General features: G+C 35.4%; 1 non-coding gene across 1 annotated transcript; it reads right to left on the reverse strand.

Moving 5' to 3' along the window:
• Window positions 1–7441: 7441 nt before the first annotated feature.
• Window positions 7442–7547, reverse strand: LOC124889053. The gene has a single exon (XR_007047670.1). It is a non-coding gene; the product is annotated as a small nucleolar RNA R71 (small nucleolar RNA).
• Window positions 7548–17431: the final 9884 nt, after the last annotated feature.

Consider the following 17431-nt stretch of genomic DNA (forward strand, 5'->3'; position numbering starts at 1 on the left):
GTTTCATACCTTCTCTAAATCATTGAATTACCTAAATATGTCTTTGATGATTTGCACCCTAATATTTTGATGTAGATTAAGTAGGTGTTTGGCCTTTCACAATATTTCACAATATTTTAGAATATGTTTTTTCAGTTTATTCTGAAATACTTATTTGTTGATAAATATTGTTGAAAACTATTTTTACAATATTTAAATTTTGAAAAAACATCCAAGAGATGTTTTTCACTATTTTTGGATTCACAATTTGCACTTTTAAATTATTTTTTTCAAGAAAATCTAAACTCTTTATTTCGTAAAATAACCTAGCTTTCATAAAACTCAAAAAAGAAAAAAAAATTACTTTTTATGGAAAAATAAAGAAATGCTAAAGGAATTATAAGTCAAATGAGTTCTCCCACCTATTAGACTAGTATTTTGGGTTGGGCTCTCCCGTTTGGTTTATAACATTGGTGCTCTCGTTGAGAGTCGAAATCAAGAGACTAGTCTAATAGGTGGTGGGAAAACCCATTTGGCTTATAATTCCCTTATTATTTCTCTACTTTTTCAACGTGGGACAATTGGTTCATAACAATCTCCTCCACTTGAGAACCAATTGGGTCCAGGCCACCACTCCTGGCGCACAGGCCACCACTCCGAGTCGTGGCTCCACGCGTGAATAGATCCTCGTTGGTCACGGCTGGCACCTCTCTTAGGTCCAGACCATCACTACGAGTCACGGCCCAACGCGCGGCTCCCCACACATGGATCAATCCTCGTTGGTCACGGCTACGGCCCAATTGGTCACGGCCGGCACCCCTCTTGGGTCCAAACCACCATTCCTAGCGTGCAGGCTACCACTCGGAGTCACGACCCAACGCGTGAGACTCTCAATGCGAGCACCAATGTTATAAACCAAACGGGAGAGCCCAACCCAAAAAACTAGTCTAATAGGTGGGAGAACCCATTTGACTTATAATCCCCTTAGCATTTTCCTATTTTTTCAATGTGGAATAATTGGTTCATAACATATTACCCATGATTGTTGAGTTAAGAATTACATGTTATCAAACTATTAAGGTAGTGTTGTTTTAAGCTTACATGTCTCCATGCTCATATTAACTGTTGAAATTATGTGAGTTTGAAGTTTTCTTTATACTCTTCTTGTGAAACATGTAAAGATCTTTTTTTTAATGCTTTTTAGTTTAGAACACTATGATGTGTCTTAATTACCATAACTATAATAAACTTAAAAGTTTGAAGATTTAATTTAAAATTTAATGAAATGATAACCATAAAAAGTTACAAGTAACTATATAAACGATTACTAATTTTTCTGTACTGAGACACAACATGAAATTGTAATCATACAAAAAGTTGAGTATTCATACAAAGAATTACTAATTTTTTTGACAATGAGACACAACATAAATGGTAATCAGATAAAGAGTTATGTGCAATTTTAGAAAAGGGTACTAATTTTTTTATAATGAGACACAACATGAATGATAGCCATACAAAGGGTTACGACTGTTGTCACCTAATTTTATCTTCTTTTACATAATTTTATTCATTCAAACGTCTATTTTGTTTGGGAGATCAAAAGCATTGCTTTTACTTATTTTCACCAAATTGTGCTAACAGATTTTAACCGCATTATTTTAGAAGTAGTATTACCACCACCACTACTACCTCCTCCTCCTCCTATTGCTACTACATTCATTTGCAAATTTCTTTTTTTCCTTACTTACTCTTGCATTTATCTATTTTATTAATATAAATATTTGAGCAAATACCACCACCACCACTACTACTACCACCACCACTGCTGCTGCTACATTCATTAGCAAATTTCTTTTTTCTTTACTTACTCTTGCATTTATCTATTTTATTAATATAAATATTTGAGAAAATATTTTTAAAATTATTATTTGCTATATTATAAATATAGTAAAGTATTTTGATTTGGTAATTTAATAATATTTTGTTTTACTTAATAATTTAGTTGTTACCTATTTTATATTTTTCTTGTAGAATTTTATTTTTAGACCTGAATAAACCTAAATTTTAAATTTTAAACTTAGTCAAATCTTTTTATATCCATTAAAGTTTCCTAAATATTTTCTTTATAAAGTAGAAAATTAGGTTAAGGTTGAGCACCAGACATTAGCACTTGAAAGTGGGAGGTGGTAAGTATGGACTTCATTAGAGGGTTGTCTCGTACTCGTAGACAACATGATTCTTTTTGGGTTATCATGGATCGAATGACTAAGTCGACCAATTTTCTGCCAGCTAATACTTCAGATTCAGTTGAGGGCTATGCTAGACTCTACCTTAAGGAGTTGGTGAAATTGCATGGAGTCCCATTGACTATCATTTCAGATAGAGGTACTCAGTTTATCTCTCAATCTTAGAAGACATTTCAAAAGGGTCTTGGCACCCAAGTTCATCTTAGTACAACTTTTTACTCACAGACAAATAGTCAGGCAGAGAGGACCATTCAGACCTTAGAGTACATGTTGAGAGCGTGCTTGATTGATTTCAAAGGTAGTTGGGATGATCATTTTTTTTTTGATTGAGTTTGCTAATAATAACAGCTATGACTTCAATATTCAGATATCCTCGTTTGAGGCACTTTATAGTAGGATGTGTAGCTCTCTTATTAGTTGGTTTGAAGTCGGTGAAGCTACATTAGCTGGGACAGACTCAGTTCATGAGGCTATGGAGAAAGTTCAGCTAATAAGAGAAAGACTAAAAACAACTCAAAGTCGCCGGAAGTCCTATGCAAATGTGAGAGAAAGGGAACTTGAGTTTGCTACTGGTGATTTTTGTCTACTTGAAAGTTTCACCTATGAAAGGGGTGAAAAGATTTCGTAAGTGGAAAAAGCTCAATCCCCACTATATTGGTCCTTATAAGATTATAGTTCATTTTGATAATGTAGCCTATGAATTGGATCTACCTACAAACTTAGCATCAGTGCATCCAGTCTTCTATGTCTCTCTGTTAAAAAAATGTATTGATGAATCACCCATCAGTTGTGCCCATAGATAGTGTGGGTGTGAAAGATACTCTCGCTTACCAAGAGGTTTCTGTTGAGATTCTTAACTGTCAGGTTTATAAGTTGAGAAATAAGAAGGTCACCTTGGTAAAGGTTCTTTAGTGAAAACAGTAGGTTGAGGAAGCTACTTAGGAGACAGAGGCAGATATGATGACCAAGTACCCTCACCTCTTTCCTTTGGACTCAGTTCCAGCTTAAGGTAATAGTTTCACCTTAATTAATTAATTAATTATATCTATTTCATGTTACCTAGTTATTCTCATGTCATAGCATGCATTCATGAGCTTATTTTAGTCCATGTTTTAGTTACCAACTCATTTATCATGCCAATGTTCAGCTCTTATAATTCAGTGTGGAATTTTAGGTAAAATACAGTAAAATGGTTCCAACAATATCAGGAGAAGTGGTGAAGAAAATGTGAAAATTGCAGCTCTTTCCCCTAACTTTTCAGCTCAGTCCGTTTCCATTTGGGGACGAATGACCCCGAGGAGGAGATATTGTAATACCTCAAAAATTTAAGCTAAGATTAGAACCATGATTCAAGTACTTGTAGGATCAAACATAATGTTTTTATAGCATGAAAAGTGATTTAGACATGTATTAAGGCCACAAGTAACCCCTAACTCTTAGCCAAGTTAAAACCTTCCTTACCAATTGATTCCTTGAGAAGTATCTTACTATGGTCAGCTTCAAATAAGCATAACTTCTAGATTCTAAAGTATTTTTGAGCTCAAAATCCACCAAGTGATATATGTTTAAATTATTTTTCTAACGTATCCAATTTTGCCTTAATCTGATATCTAAGTAAAAGGTTATGGCCATTTTAGCAAAGCACTATCCAATAGAAATATATCACGAGACAAACCACGATCGTGGTTACATTGTATGACCGTACAATGGTTTTTTCTGATCGAAACATCCCCAAAAATCTTAAAGTTGAAAAGTATACCTCCCAACCACGAGAACGAATCACGATCGTGGTTAGAAACCATGATCTTAGGTACAATCTTGACTCCTAAAGTTGATTCAATTGGAACCTTCAACCTATGAACCAAAATACGATCATAGGTAGGTCCTACGATCATACCAAGGCTCGTCTGGTGGAGTTCAGTTATGAATTTAAAAGGACACGTCAGTCTTTTCCCACTATTTTAACATAAAAACTATGTTGTCTAAGTTATTTCAAGGCTAATTATTGAGGTTAATATTATCCTAAGCCCTCATTACTCCAAAAAATATTCGACACTTAGTTTCAACACAGAGAAAAGAGGCCATTTTTTTCCCAAGGCAAAGCTAAGGTTCATCTTCTTCACGCTTCCAATTTCAAAAGTTTCTTTAGAGTTCTTATCTCTAAGTATGTGGTATTTCATCAATGGGTTTTCTTTCACCCATTAAGTCCCAAAGTTAAACCAATTTTTCAATTTAGTTCCTTCTTTAAATTTTAAGGTTAATGGATGTTGTCAAAATCCCTGATATCTCAATCCCTTGGTATTATTAAGTATTAATCCACATTTTACCATGAATTTAGTGTTGTTACATGTTCATGATCATAAACCCTAATTATATTGTGAAATCCATATTTTGGACTTAAGTTATTAAATTCTTTAAATTTACTCTGATTATGAAAATTGTCATAATAATTGCCTTTTTCTGAGATGGCGTGTTATGGACACCTTTCTCTGAGTATCAACCATGAAAGGTGTGATGAGATTCAGAAATAAAGGCAAGCTCATCCCCAAGTATATTGGACCTTTTGAGATCCTTCGCACCGTTAGAGAGGTCGCATATGAGTTAGCCTTAACCCAACTTGTGTTGTTGTTTATCCAATTTTCCATGTTTCTATTATGGAAGTACATTTTTTATGAGCCTTACATGCTTCGATGAGACTCGATACAACTGGAAGAGAGGTTGACCTTCGTAGAGAAGCCGGTGTTCATATTAGTCAAGGATGTCAAGAGGTTGCGCTCTAGGGAGATTCCAGTAATTAAGGTTTAGTGGAGGCACCACCTAGTAGAGTATGCTACTTGGGAGATCAAGAGTGAGATGCAAGCCCATTATTCTTACCTGCTCGAGCCTTCAGGTACATCTTAACTCTTTACTTTTGCAGACAAAAGTTCTTTTAGTAGCCCTCCAAGACATTTTTTGCATTTCCATGCTTTCTCCATTTAGATCTTTCCTATAGCTTCCCCAAGTCATTACAACTTATTGGAGTTGATAGTTTAGTTATCGAGCAGTTCACTTGTTTTTTAGAGTCAATTCTTTATTTTGAAGTATACGTTGGTAAAAATTGGCTATCAAGCAAAAAATTTAGTTTAACATCCTTGTATGCTAATTCTGACAGTTCCATCAGCTCTAAAATATTGAATTTAGGCTAGGGGGACCTTTAGTTTGGGTTCCAAGGTTTTTGGACTCATTTTGGGTTATTGGTCAGAATTTGATTAAAATGGCATTTGGGTGTGGCTCCCACTTTTGATCAAAATGACCTCTAATGGAAATTTTGACTGTCATTGAGTTCAAAATATCAAATTTGATAAGGTGGCATAGTTTTTTTGGGTTCATGGGATTCCAAATGAATCCGGGGGATCGGTAGAGACTTGAAAATTTTTCAAGTCTCAGCTGGTGGATTCTGTTGGTGCATCCGCCAAAGCGACCTTTGGTCACTTTAACGAAGGCCTCTTTAGGCTCCAGTCGGATGCTTTAGCGGTTGTGGCTTGCCTAGCAAACTGCTTTAGCGGTTATATTGCCGCTAAAGCAGATGCCTCTTTAGCACCAGCTTGTGCGCTTGACGGTCTAACATGCCAAGCGGGTACCGCTTTAACGGTGACCTCTTAAGCGGTCAAGTGGCCACTTAAACGGCAACTGGGAGGCATTAAATCTCCCACTTACCCAATTTTCTCCCATTTTCTCACAAGTCTCAAGAGTGAAAGCCCTATAGAGTGTGGGAAATTAGGAGGAACAATATTATGAGATTTTTGGGTGTTTGCGAGCTTGAATTTCTCATTTCTTCATCAAAATCTTGGTAAGTTTCCTTTAAATTCTTGGTTAATTCTTCAATTTAATCCCAAATTCCCTAGATTCTTGGTGAGTAGATTGAGGCATCATTTGAGCTTAGAATTTACCCATTCTCAAGGGTAAATATTTCTTGAGTGTAGAGGGATGCATTAGCAGTTTCAAGAGTGTGATTCTGTAAGCAGGCCCACAAATATTTTAAAGCAATTTTGGCAATGCAATATGGGTAAAATTGTTCTCGTATTATTAAGTTGATTATCATTTTGATAGCATCGCATCCTGCAAAAGCTTTTCGAAAGGAAAAATCAACAATTTAGTGAATTTCATCGGGCCTTCTTCGGCGTCCAGATGGGTTAGATTTATCTTCCTTTTAGATTAAGCCTAATTATTGTAGGAATATAATATAATGCTAGTTTGGGGATGGAAATGGAAATTTTACCCAATTAAGAAACCGTAATTAGGCATACTTAACTTAATTACTTGTTTTTTAGGTAAAAATTGTTATCTTAGGACTAAATTGTAGTTTGATAAAGATCTAGTAGTCAAATTAGATACCTTAGCCTAATTCAGGGTAGAATTTGCCTTAGAACGGATTTTGGGGTTAGATTTGGGCCCTCCAATGCACCTTAGGCAAAGATTGCTATTAGTCCCTTGTATACCTAATAGACCTTGTGTACTACTTTAATTATGTTCTTTATCCCAGGAGGATTAGATACATGGTGTTTTATTCTAAATCGATACTTTTGAGATGATATTAGTTATGATTTGAGTCCGGTGATTTATGAGATTAAGACTAGTTTGATTTCGGCACTGTTCATGATATGAGTTTTAGTTCTAGTCTAGCAAATGATGATATGAGTTCTGTTTCAAGTCCAATAGTGAGAGGTTATTATGACGGTTATGCAACCGGTAGGCATCCAGTGTTTACGATATGAAGGATCCGCAATTATGATTTTGATTTGTGACTAATTAGTATAATTATAGTTATTTCTTCTCTTTGCACCCTCTGGGCTTATGGGGACCACGTTAGGCTATTTACTTTATTGCACTTTTTGGTTTATAGGGTCTAGTTATGTAGATATAGTTGTATTGTTCCTTATTATTATCATTTTTGTTATTTAATTACAGTATTTAGTGTTATTCCAGATTTTCCCTCTTACCTTAACTTAGCTTATTTATCTCGCATTTTATTATATTTGTATTATGATTTAGCTCAATCGATTGATGATGCCTACTAAGTACCCGTGGATTTAATCTATTTGTGTCTTTTCCCATTCTTTTTTATGGGAGAAGTTGTCTTATGGTTGTGGTTTTTACCCGCAGGGTCTATCACTTCATGGGCTGAGCTCATGGAAGCATTCTTGGATAGGTACTTCCTCCTTCTCGAATGTTGCAACTAAGAGATAAAATCATTAGTTTTTGCCAACTTAATGGAGAATCATTATATGAGGCTTGGAAACATTTCAACAATAAGATAATCGAATGCCCAAATCATGAGGTCTCGTACAAAATGATTCTTCAAATCTTCTATAAGGCATTAGATCAATTGAACAAGACGTTAATGGATAATGCGGTTGGAGGATCTCTTATCAAACAAACTTATGGTGTTGTGTGACTTTATTGGATCAAATGACCAAGCAAAGTAGAGGATAACACATAAGAGATATTGAGATGGCCGTGGGGGCTCTCTCTGTATCTTTTGTAAGCTAAGAGAAAAGAAGAAAGGATGAGGAAACAAATGAAAACATTGCTACAGTAATGACTCAACTTGATCTCTCACCAAGCATGTAATGGGATCTCTCTCAAAAGTGGTTAACATTGTTGCATATAAGAGTGTTAAATCTAATGATGATGAGGAAGTCGAGTATCTTGATGAAGAAATTCAATTCTTATTAAACCAATAGGGGTTCCCTTCTATCTATCAAAGGCAAAGTAGGAATCAAGTTTAGAAGGAAAAGAATCGTGATAGAGATTGGTGTAATAGAAATTATGGTAGAGACCGAAATTGGAGAGATAAAAATAGAGAATATGATCGGTATGTACCTTCACATGATAAGGACAAGGGTAAAGAGTTAAGCTCCGTTAATCTAAAAAGGTTCAAAAGTAAAGATGTCCTTGCTCATATCTTAGGGTGTTAAGAGAACTAATAACATGCTGAGAGAGATGAAAAGTGATTTCTCACAACACAACCAAATAATGATATCTCATTCGACCTCTATCATTCAACTTGAAACCCAAGTGGGTCAAATCTTGGCTTATCTCAATGTAAGGCCAAAGAGTATATTGCCTAGTGACATGGCTACTAATCCTAAGAATGATGCTCTCGTCATGTCCATTGTTACTAGGAGTGGTTGGACTCTTGGTAAAGATGATGTTGATTTTGATGAAGACCCCAATGAAAGAGGAAGTAATGAACAAGCAAATGAAAATAAAAAGTGACTAGAGAAGTCTAATGATGCAATTACAAAGACCATTGATTTAATTATTGAAAGGTCAAAGGTAGTTAAAGAAAATAGTGAAAGTGAGGATGTTTCGAGAGTGGTTAAGGGTAATGCCCCAAAACTGGAAAAAACTTTGGTTGTTACTTATTTACAAATAAAAACTCCTCCTCCATTCCCATAAAGTCTTAAGAAGAAAAAAGATGGTACCAAGTTCATGAAACTTATAGCAAAATTAGCAACCTATCGGTGAATATTCCTTTGTTAAAAGCCATACAAAAGATGCTCGGGTATGCTAAATTTATGAAGGAATGGATAACAAAGAATCAATTCATAGATGTTGAAACTATAGAGGTAACCAACGATTATAGTGCCACAATGTCTAGGACAATATTGGCGAAGAAGAAAGACCCGGGTGCATTCACTATTCCTTGCACTATTGAGGTGCACAAGTTTGGAAAAACATTGTATGTTCTTGGGGAAAACATTAATTTGAAGCCATTTACCATGTTCTTAAAGTTAGGATTGAGTGTACCTAAACCATCCATAATGAGTATTTTAATAGTTGATCGTTCTATCAAGAAACCCATGGGAGTGTTTTGTGATATTCTTGTGAAAGTGGATCGGTTCATCTTCCCAGCTAATTTTGTTGTCTTGGATTGTGAGATGGACCATGAGATCCCTATGATTCTTGGTAGGACACTCTTGACTATCGGATGGGCCCTAGTTGACGTTGAATTTAGTGAAATTAAGTTTTAAGTCAATGATGAAGAATTTTCCTTTAATATATTCAAGTCCATAAAGTAACCGAAGGATCTTGGAAGTTGTTTCAATAATTGATGTGATTGATGATGAGGTGTCTAACACCATCAAGGCAGATCTTGTGGATGAACCCTTGGTAGTTTTATTGCGGAACTTCGAGAATGAGGTAATTGTTGAAAATGATGAGCTAGTTGTTTCATTGACGGATTAAGGCTCTTATACTAAAATTCCTTGTAAGTCAGATCTTGATGTGTAGAATTGTGAAATTCCACCTGCTAAACTATCTATTGTTGAACTGCCTCAACTTAAGTTTACGCCATCACCTTCATATCTTTGGTATGTCTTCTTGGGTGAGATGAAAATTTTTCCAATCATTGTTGTGAGTGATCCATTGCCTCGGCAAGTGATAGCCTCAAAAGCTATCGTAAAAAATTTCCTTCGTGCTATTGGGTGGACCATTTAAAAGTATTTCTCCTAAAATTAGCTCAAATAAAATCAAAATAAAGAGTGTGGCATGATGATAAGACCTTGAATTGAGATTTTCATATGGGTGATGATGTGCTCCTCTTCAACTCTAGGTTTAAACTTGTCACGAAAAAGCATAAAACCAAGTGGTCGAGCCTATTCATGGTCGTAAATGTCTATCCAAGTGGAGAAATTGAATTAGAAGACCATAAGAAGAGAATGCATATTGTAAATGGGTGAATATTGAAGCATTATTATGTTGGTGGACCCAAAGATACTAAGGTTTAGTTGTTACGATTCAAATATCACAAATGATGAACAACTGATGTCATGCCGTGACTATAACTAAGGCACTTATTGGGAGGTAAACTAAGGTTTGTTCTTGTTTTGTAGTGTTTTTGATAATAATTTTAATTTGTCTTTGGTGTTTTCAGGTAATAGCATAAGTTAGGATGTGTGAAGGAAGGTTAGGGGGCTCAAAACTATGCCCCGAACTAATTTTTGATTCAAAATGAGCCTAAATCTAGATGTTCCAGCCTTTACCAATATAGGATCTACTTGAACATCCCAAGCACAGTTTGCGCATATCCTGATACAGATGGAAGCAACATACACTGCCTCAACCTATGTTGGACATGCTAGAGTTGTCCAAGCAAAGACTAGGCGCAACTTGCATGTAGATGATCCATCGAGTGAGCCAAAAATTATTTGGCATTCTGTTTTAACCTGCGTTGGACCTGCTTGTGTAGTGCAGGCATAGGCCATATCAGATGGCACACAGATGGGCTTGATTTTGAGACAAATCCTTGGAGCATACTGTTGTTACCTGCTTGATCAATCCTTTCGTAGGTCACATGCAGATAATTCATTGACTGAGCCAAAATTTCTTACACACTACAATACAAAATTTTCTCTTTTGGAACCCTCTTAAATTCCATCAACCTCAATTCAAAAAGTCTAGATTCCTGTCTCAAGAATTCAACTCTGGATAATCAAATTGGGCTTTTATTTCATTTTCTTTGATCTTGGATCTATTTATACACTTAAGTACTACGTTCACCCATATTTGAGCTAAGCTTTTAGAGAAAAGTGTCTTAAGTTGTATGTTTTATCTTTCTCTTGATGTAATTGAGCTAACCTATGTGATTAGTACTATTTCAGGAGAAAATAAAGCATGTGGAGACATAGGAAAACCCTGGAGTGCAAAGGATGCAAAACAGAAGCAAAATGGCACCACCGAAGACTGTCCTTGCACCGTAACCCCTAGGGTTCATGATAAGCATCACGCCGTGACCCCTAGGGTATGCGCTAAGCTTCGTGCCATGACCCTTGGGGTTCACACTGAGCTGTGTGGCATAATTCCCTGGTCTGAGGCAAATTTGTTCTTTTAAATTAAGTCCAGGGTCTTAGGGTAATTTCACAAGGCAATTATAAACACTCCAAGTTTGATTTTGAATGTTTGTTACGTATCATTTAGAGCAGAGAAGTGAGGCTAAGCATATTCAATTAGGATTTATATTTGTAATCTCTAATAATCTTGGATTTTGGTATGAACACTTTGATTTCTTTGATATTATTTCTAATCATGAGTGGCTAAAGCTCCATAGCTAGGGTTATGGGAGCCTTGTAATCTACATTCTAAACTTTGAGTTTTTGAGTTTATATTGAAATTGCTTTTATATCCTATTCTCTTCATTTTAACAAATTCTCATGGTTGCAAACTTGAGAGTATGCCTTAAAACTTAACTTTCTTGAATAAAGTAGTTGTTGTTAGGAAAATAGATAGTGACAGTAAATTAGAGTTATCAATCTCTAATTTATAAATTGATTCCTTAACTAGATTAATCGCTTAGAGAACACATAGAATAATCCTGTATCACTTTAAGTTTGAGAAAATTGAAGTGAATCTATCCTTGAAGGTTGACAAACACTTGGATGGAATTTCTATCTACATTTCTCTATAACTACAAATATAATATAAGTATGAACTCACATAACCTATAGTTGGAAAGAATTGAAATACCAAGGTGAACATAACCCCAATTTACGATTTCTCAATGTTTCAACATTACAAAAAGATATTCATTTTTCTATATTGCGGTTGCTAAATTATCATTTAAACCAAAAACCTCTTTATTCTGTGAAAACTTATGGTTAAAAGTTAACACCTTATTCCCCGTGGGATTCGACCCCAATCTTTGATGGTTTATATATTTGACGGCGACCGCTTACGCTTCTATAGAAGAATTTATAGTTAGGGCGTATCAAATTTTGGTGCCATTGCCAAGGAATATGGTTGTCAATTAAGTGTATGTATATTAACTAACTCTTAGTCAAGTTTTCTAATTTTACTTTTGTTTGTTGTTTTAGTGTATGAAGTCTATTGAGTGTGTATGCCACATGCTCGACGGCTATCTGAGCCTCTAGTACCTTACGATCCTAAAATTCAAAGGACTTTGAGAAGGAATATGGAAACACAACATAAGGCAGATAGGTTAGCTGCACTAGCTGCCGCCCACATGAACCGACAGAACGTTGATGCACTTGGTCATGTGTGAAATATGGAAGATGACGATCTAGGAGATGATGAGTTGGTTGACCTAATGAATAGGCGATGTGCTAATAATGTTGCACCAGTCAACCATAATCAGCAAGTACGAGGTAGAGGATGCCAACAACGTGAAATTTGAATTGGATGATGATGACGCTGATTTGGATAGAGCTATTGCCACTGGAGCAATTGTGCCACCACTATTGGCTCCAGTGGTGAAATTCAATATTTCTATTATAATGATTCAACTAGTCAACTTGGAAAATTTATTTGGTGGACTACCTGGTGATGATTGAATATGTACTTAGTGAATTTTATTAACATTTGCAAGTCATTCAACTATCCTGGAGTTGAAGGCAATTCGTTTAAGGTTTTTTCCATTGCTTTTGTCTGGGGAGGCAACTTTGTGGCTGATTGAGATGGCACCCAATTCTATAACAAACTGGAGATAGTTGAAAGGTGTCTTCCTAAAAAGGTTCTTTCTGCCTTCCATGATGTTACAATTAGGGGATAAGATCAACAGCTTTAGGCAACTGCCTAATGAGGCTCTTAATGAAATATGGATGAGATTTAATAAGAAATTAACTCAATGCTTGAATCATAAGCTGACAAGCGAACATTTGATTGAGATATTTTACAGGTCTTTGAACTCAAACATGAAGCCTACAATGGAAAACATTGTTGGATGAGCTTTTATGGCATGCACTTTTACTGAGGTGACAGAGATATTGGCTATGCTAACAAACACAAGTAGATCTTAGCATACCAGGAATTTTGAGGTAGCAAGCAACACTTACTCAATCTGGATATTAGAAGAACAACACCCAAAAAAAGAAATGTGACCAGGATATGGCTTAAATGAAAACACAGATGGACTTACTCACTAAACATTTATTGTTAGGTAATATAGAGAAGGTCAAGGCAGTCTCATAGTAGGGCAGTTGGATCTGATTCCGAGTAGGAAGCTAATTATTTGAATAACCAGAGGGGCTTTTGGGCCAGTGTCCAAAGAAACCAAGGTTGGAACTATCAAAGGGATAATTCTTATAACAAAGTTGTTATAAAGATCGTGGTCAAGGGAATTAGAAGAATAAAAGTGACCAAAGTGGATTATATGTACCACCTGGGAATCGTGACAATGTGAACAATAATTTTGGGAAGATGTTTGGAAGCCATGATGGCTAAGTTGCTTAAAGGGGTAGAGTCTAATGATGCAGGTGTTAAGGAGATGCGGGGTGATTTATCAACCATGAGATAATTAGTTGATACATATTCTACCTCGATTAAGCATTTGGAGTAGCAAATGAACCAACTATAGGCTATTTTTAATTAAAGAAAAAATAGAACAATATTGAGTGACACTGTGCAGAATCCAAGGAATAATGGTAATTCTATGGCTAGTACCAGTAGGAGTGGTAGAATATTACCGAAATCATATCTGATAGTACACCCACAAGTTGATGATATTGTGTTATGCTGAGGTAAATAATACTTCAGCAGCTGAGGCTGAGAAGCTGGGATACTTGGAGGAGATGAGTTCGGAAGTAAAACAACTGTCTAAGTTAAGAAGTGTTATTGACTCAAGACATGAAAAAAGAAAGGAGGTGGAGCCACCTTTAACAAAAATTCCTAGGCCACCACTTCCTTTACCAAATAGGTTAAAAAATAAGGAAGACAAGAGAAAGTTCAGCAAGTTCATGGCTATGTTAAAACAGTAGTCAGTGAATGCACTTTTGGTTGAGGTTGTAGAGAAAATATTGGGGTATGCTAAATTTATGAAGTACCTTGTTATAAAGAAGAGAACGGTTTGTTATGAACCCATGGATAATCTTCATCATTGCAGTGTCATTGCTTTTAGATCACTAGTGTAGAAGAAATCTTATCCTGGAGCATTCACCATACTATGTACAATTGGAGCATTTAGCTTTACTAAAGTGCTTTGTGACTTAGGGGCAAGTATCAACCTAATGCTATTAGCAGTTTATTAGCAATTGAGGTTAGGAACTCCGAAATTGACATCTATGCATTTATTAATGATGGACCGATTAGTGAAGATGCCAATTGGTATTCTATATGATGTACTAGTGAAAGTGGCAAATTTTATATTCCCTATAGACTTTGTAATCCTTGATTTCATAGTAGATTTTGAAGTGCCCATAACTTAGGTTGGCCATTTTTCACAACTGGGAGAGTATTAGTTGATATAGAGCGGAATGAGCTAAGATTTAGGCTCAATGATGAAGAAGTTATTTTGATATCTGCCAATCTATGAAGCAATCGAAGGAAATAAATATAGCTTTGGTTATTAACATTGTTGTGAGGTTGATCTAGTGGTACCGATTAAAGAAAGATTTGTTGTGGAATCTTTGGCTGCAGTCTTAATGAATTTTGATAGCACGTGAATTGAAGAATATGATAAGAGTTAGTGTGCTTTGACTGGAATGGGGTCATATTCATATTCTCCTAAGAAGCTAGACTTGAACCTAAAAAATAAACAACACCGCCTGTAAAACCTTTAATTGATAAAGCACCGGTGTTAGAGCTGACGGAGCTATGGGGGCCATCTTTGGTATATGTTCTTAGGTGAAAGTAATACCTTACCCATGGTTATTTCAACTGATTTGGTCGAGCATCAGGTTGATACTCTTGTATCAGTGTTGAAAAGATATAAGAGGGTTATAATGTGGATGATTACCGACATCATAGGCATTCCACCGAGCATTTGCACCCATAAGATTCAGTTAAAAGAATACTATACCCCTACTATTGATAATCAACGTAGTCTCAAACCACTAATGCAAGAAGTGGTGAAGAAGGAAATAACAAAATGGCTACATGCAGGAGTGGTTTACCCAATCTCTGATAGCAAATGGGTAACCTAGTTCAGTATGTCCCTAAAAAAGGGGTATGACTGCAGTGGCTAATAAGAAAAATAAGTTGATTCCACTTAGGTCAGTAACAGTATGGCGACTGTGCATGGAATACAAGAAGCTAAATTCTTAGACATTGAAAGACCATTTTTCAATGCCCTTTATGGACCAAATGCTAGATTGATTGGTAGGAGAGGGTTTGCATTACTTCTTCGATGGATATTCAGGTTACAACCAAATATTGATTGCGCCCGAAGATAAAAAAAATAACCTTCACTTGCCTATATGGAACCTTCGCTTTTAAGAAAATGGTATTCATGTTATGCAATGCTCTAGCTGCATTCCAAAGGTGTATGATGTCTATTTTCTTAGACATGGTGGAAGTATTATGGATAATTTTTCTGTAGTCGGAGATTCATTTGATAACTATTTGATAAAACTAAGAAACACTCTTCAGCGTTGTGGGGAGTTCAATCTTATCCTTAACTGGGAAAAGTGTCACTTCATGGTGAAAGAGGACATAGTATTGGAGCATAATATTTTAGCCAAAAGAATTGAAGTTGACCGAGCTAAGATTGAAGTCATTGAAAAGCTACATCCTCCTATCTCATTAAAGGGGGTACGTAGTTTCTTTGGCCATACAGGATTTTATTGGAGGTTTCATCAAGGATTTATCCAAGTTTGCAAATCTTCTTTGCAAACTATTGGAAAATGAGGCCAAGTTTTTGTTTGAGGATGAGTGTCAGGAGGCTTTTCAATGCCTCAAAGAAAAATTAGTTGTTTCTCCCCTAATTATTGCTCTGTATTGGTCCAAACTATTTGAGGTAATATGTGATGCAAATGGAGTTGCACTTGGGGCTGTTCTTGGTCAAAAAAGGGAAAAACATTTTCACCCCATTTACTACACTAGCAAAGTATTGAATGAAGCGTAGAAGAATTATACCGTTATGGAGTAAGAGCTCCTTAGTTTATGCTTTCAAAAAATTTTGGGCATACTTATTAGGAACAAAAGTTGTAGTTCATATATACCATGCAACATTAATGTACTTGATGACAAAGAAAGATGTCAAACCAAGGTTAATAAAAGGGTGTTATGCTAGGGGTTTTCATGGGTTTGGTTAAAAACCAAACCGAATCGTAAACCATACCAAACCGATTAAAAAAACTGACGTTTGGTTTGATTTAGTTAGGTTTGGTTTTAAATTTTAAAAAACCGATGCTATTTGGGTTGGTTAGGGTTTTACTTAAAACCGATAAATTATATATATATATATATATATTATAATTATTTATATATAATTTATAAATAAAATATAAACATTTTATTAAATGTAATCAAAAACTAAATTTTAACTAAAAATTATACAAATACACAATTTATGTTTCCAATATTACAAAAATTCCAACTCCCTAAACATATTACAAAAATCCCAACATATACACAGAATGCTATGTGTATGTCAACTATGTTATGTATATTAATAGGGAGAGAGAGTAAAGTAATTTAAAAAGTGGGAGAGAGTGTAGTTACTTCCAAAAGAGTTGGTATTTATGTTATTTATACAAATTTAAATCTATATCTAGCCCAACCAATCCTTTAGTCTAATTGTCCAAAGCCCCAAACCCAAGCCCAACTCTATCTACTATTACTAATAAGTTAACCCTACGGTCCCTACCTCACTTTTTCTACTTCAACTTTCACAATACGAGTGGTTCCTGGTTCAAATGGTAGTTTTATGTCTCCTTGTTTATTCAATCATTTCCCTATATGATTAATTCACCTAGCTAGTCTTTAAAGTAAACAGATAACTCAAATTTTTCCAACTCTGTCTCTTCTTGTAGTACACTGCAATAGAATACAAAGCTCTATTTTACAATGGACATGTCTGTGTTTGAATATTTTTGGATAATCTTAGTGCCTGCAATACAAAGCTGGTGCTTTTCATCTCAATGTTGGTTTTGTTTAATGTGTTTGTTCTGATTTTTAAGAGTTTATAATGTCATTTGTCCATCACTGTACAAATATTTCATGAGAAATCTTTCAATATGATACTCTTTTCTATGGGTTAAAAGGAGAGTTTATTCTAGAGATGGTTGGAGTAAGCTAGTCAAAAACCAAAAAAACTGAAAAATCAAACCAAACCGAACCAAAATGACAAGAACCAAACCAACAGTTATTTTCTTTTTGTGGTTTAGTTTGGTTTTAGAAATTCAAAAACCGACTAAATTGATTTTGGTTATAGTTTTAACCACTAACCGATCCAAACCGACCCATGAACACCCCTAGTTGCTGCTATA

The sequence above is a fragment of the Capsicum annuum genome, chromosome 11 (assembly GCF_002878395.1).
Source record: "Capsicum annuum cultivar UCD-10X-F1 chromosome 11, UCD10Xv1.1, whole genome shotgun sequence".
Lineage (NCBI taxonomy): Eukaryota > Viridiplantae > Streptophyta > Magnoliopsida > Solanales > Solanaceae > Capsicum > Capsicum annuum.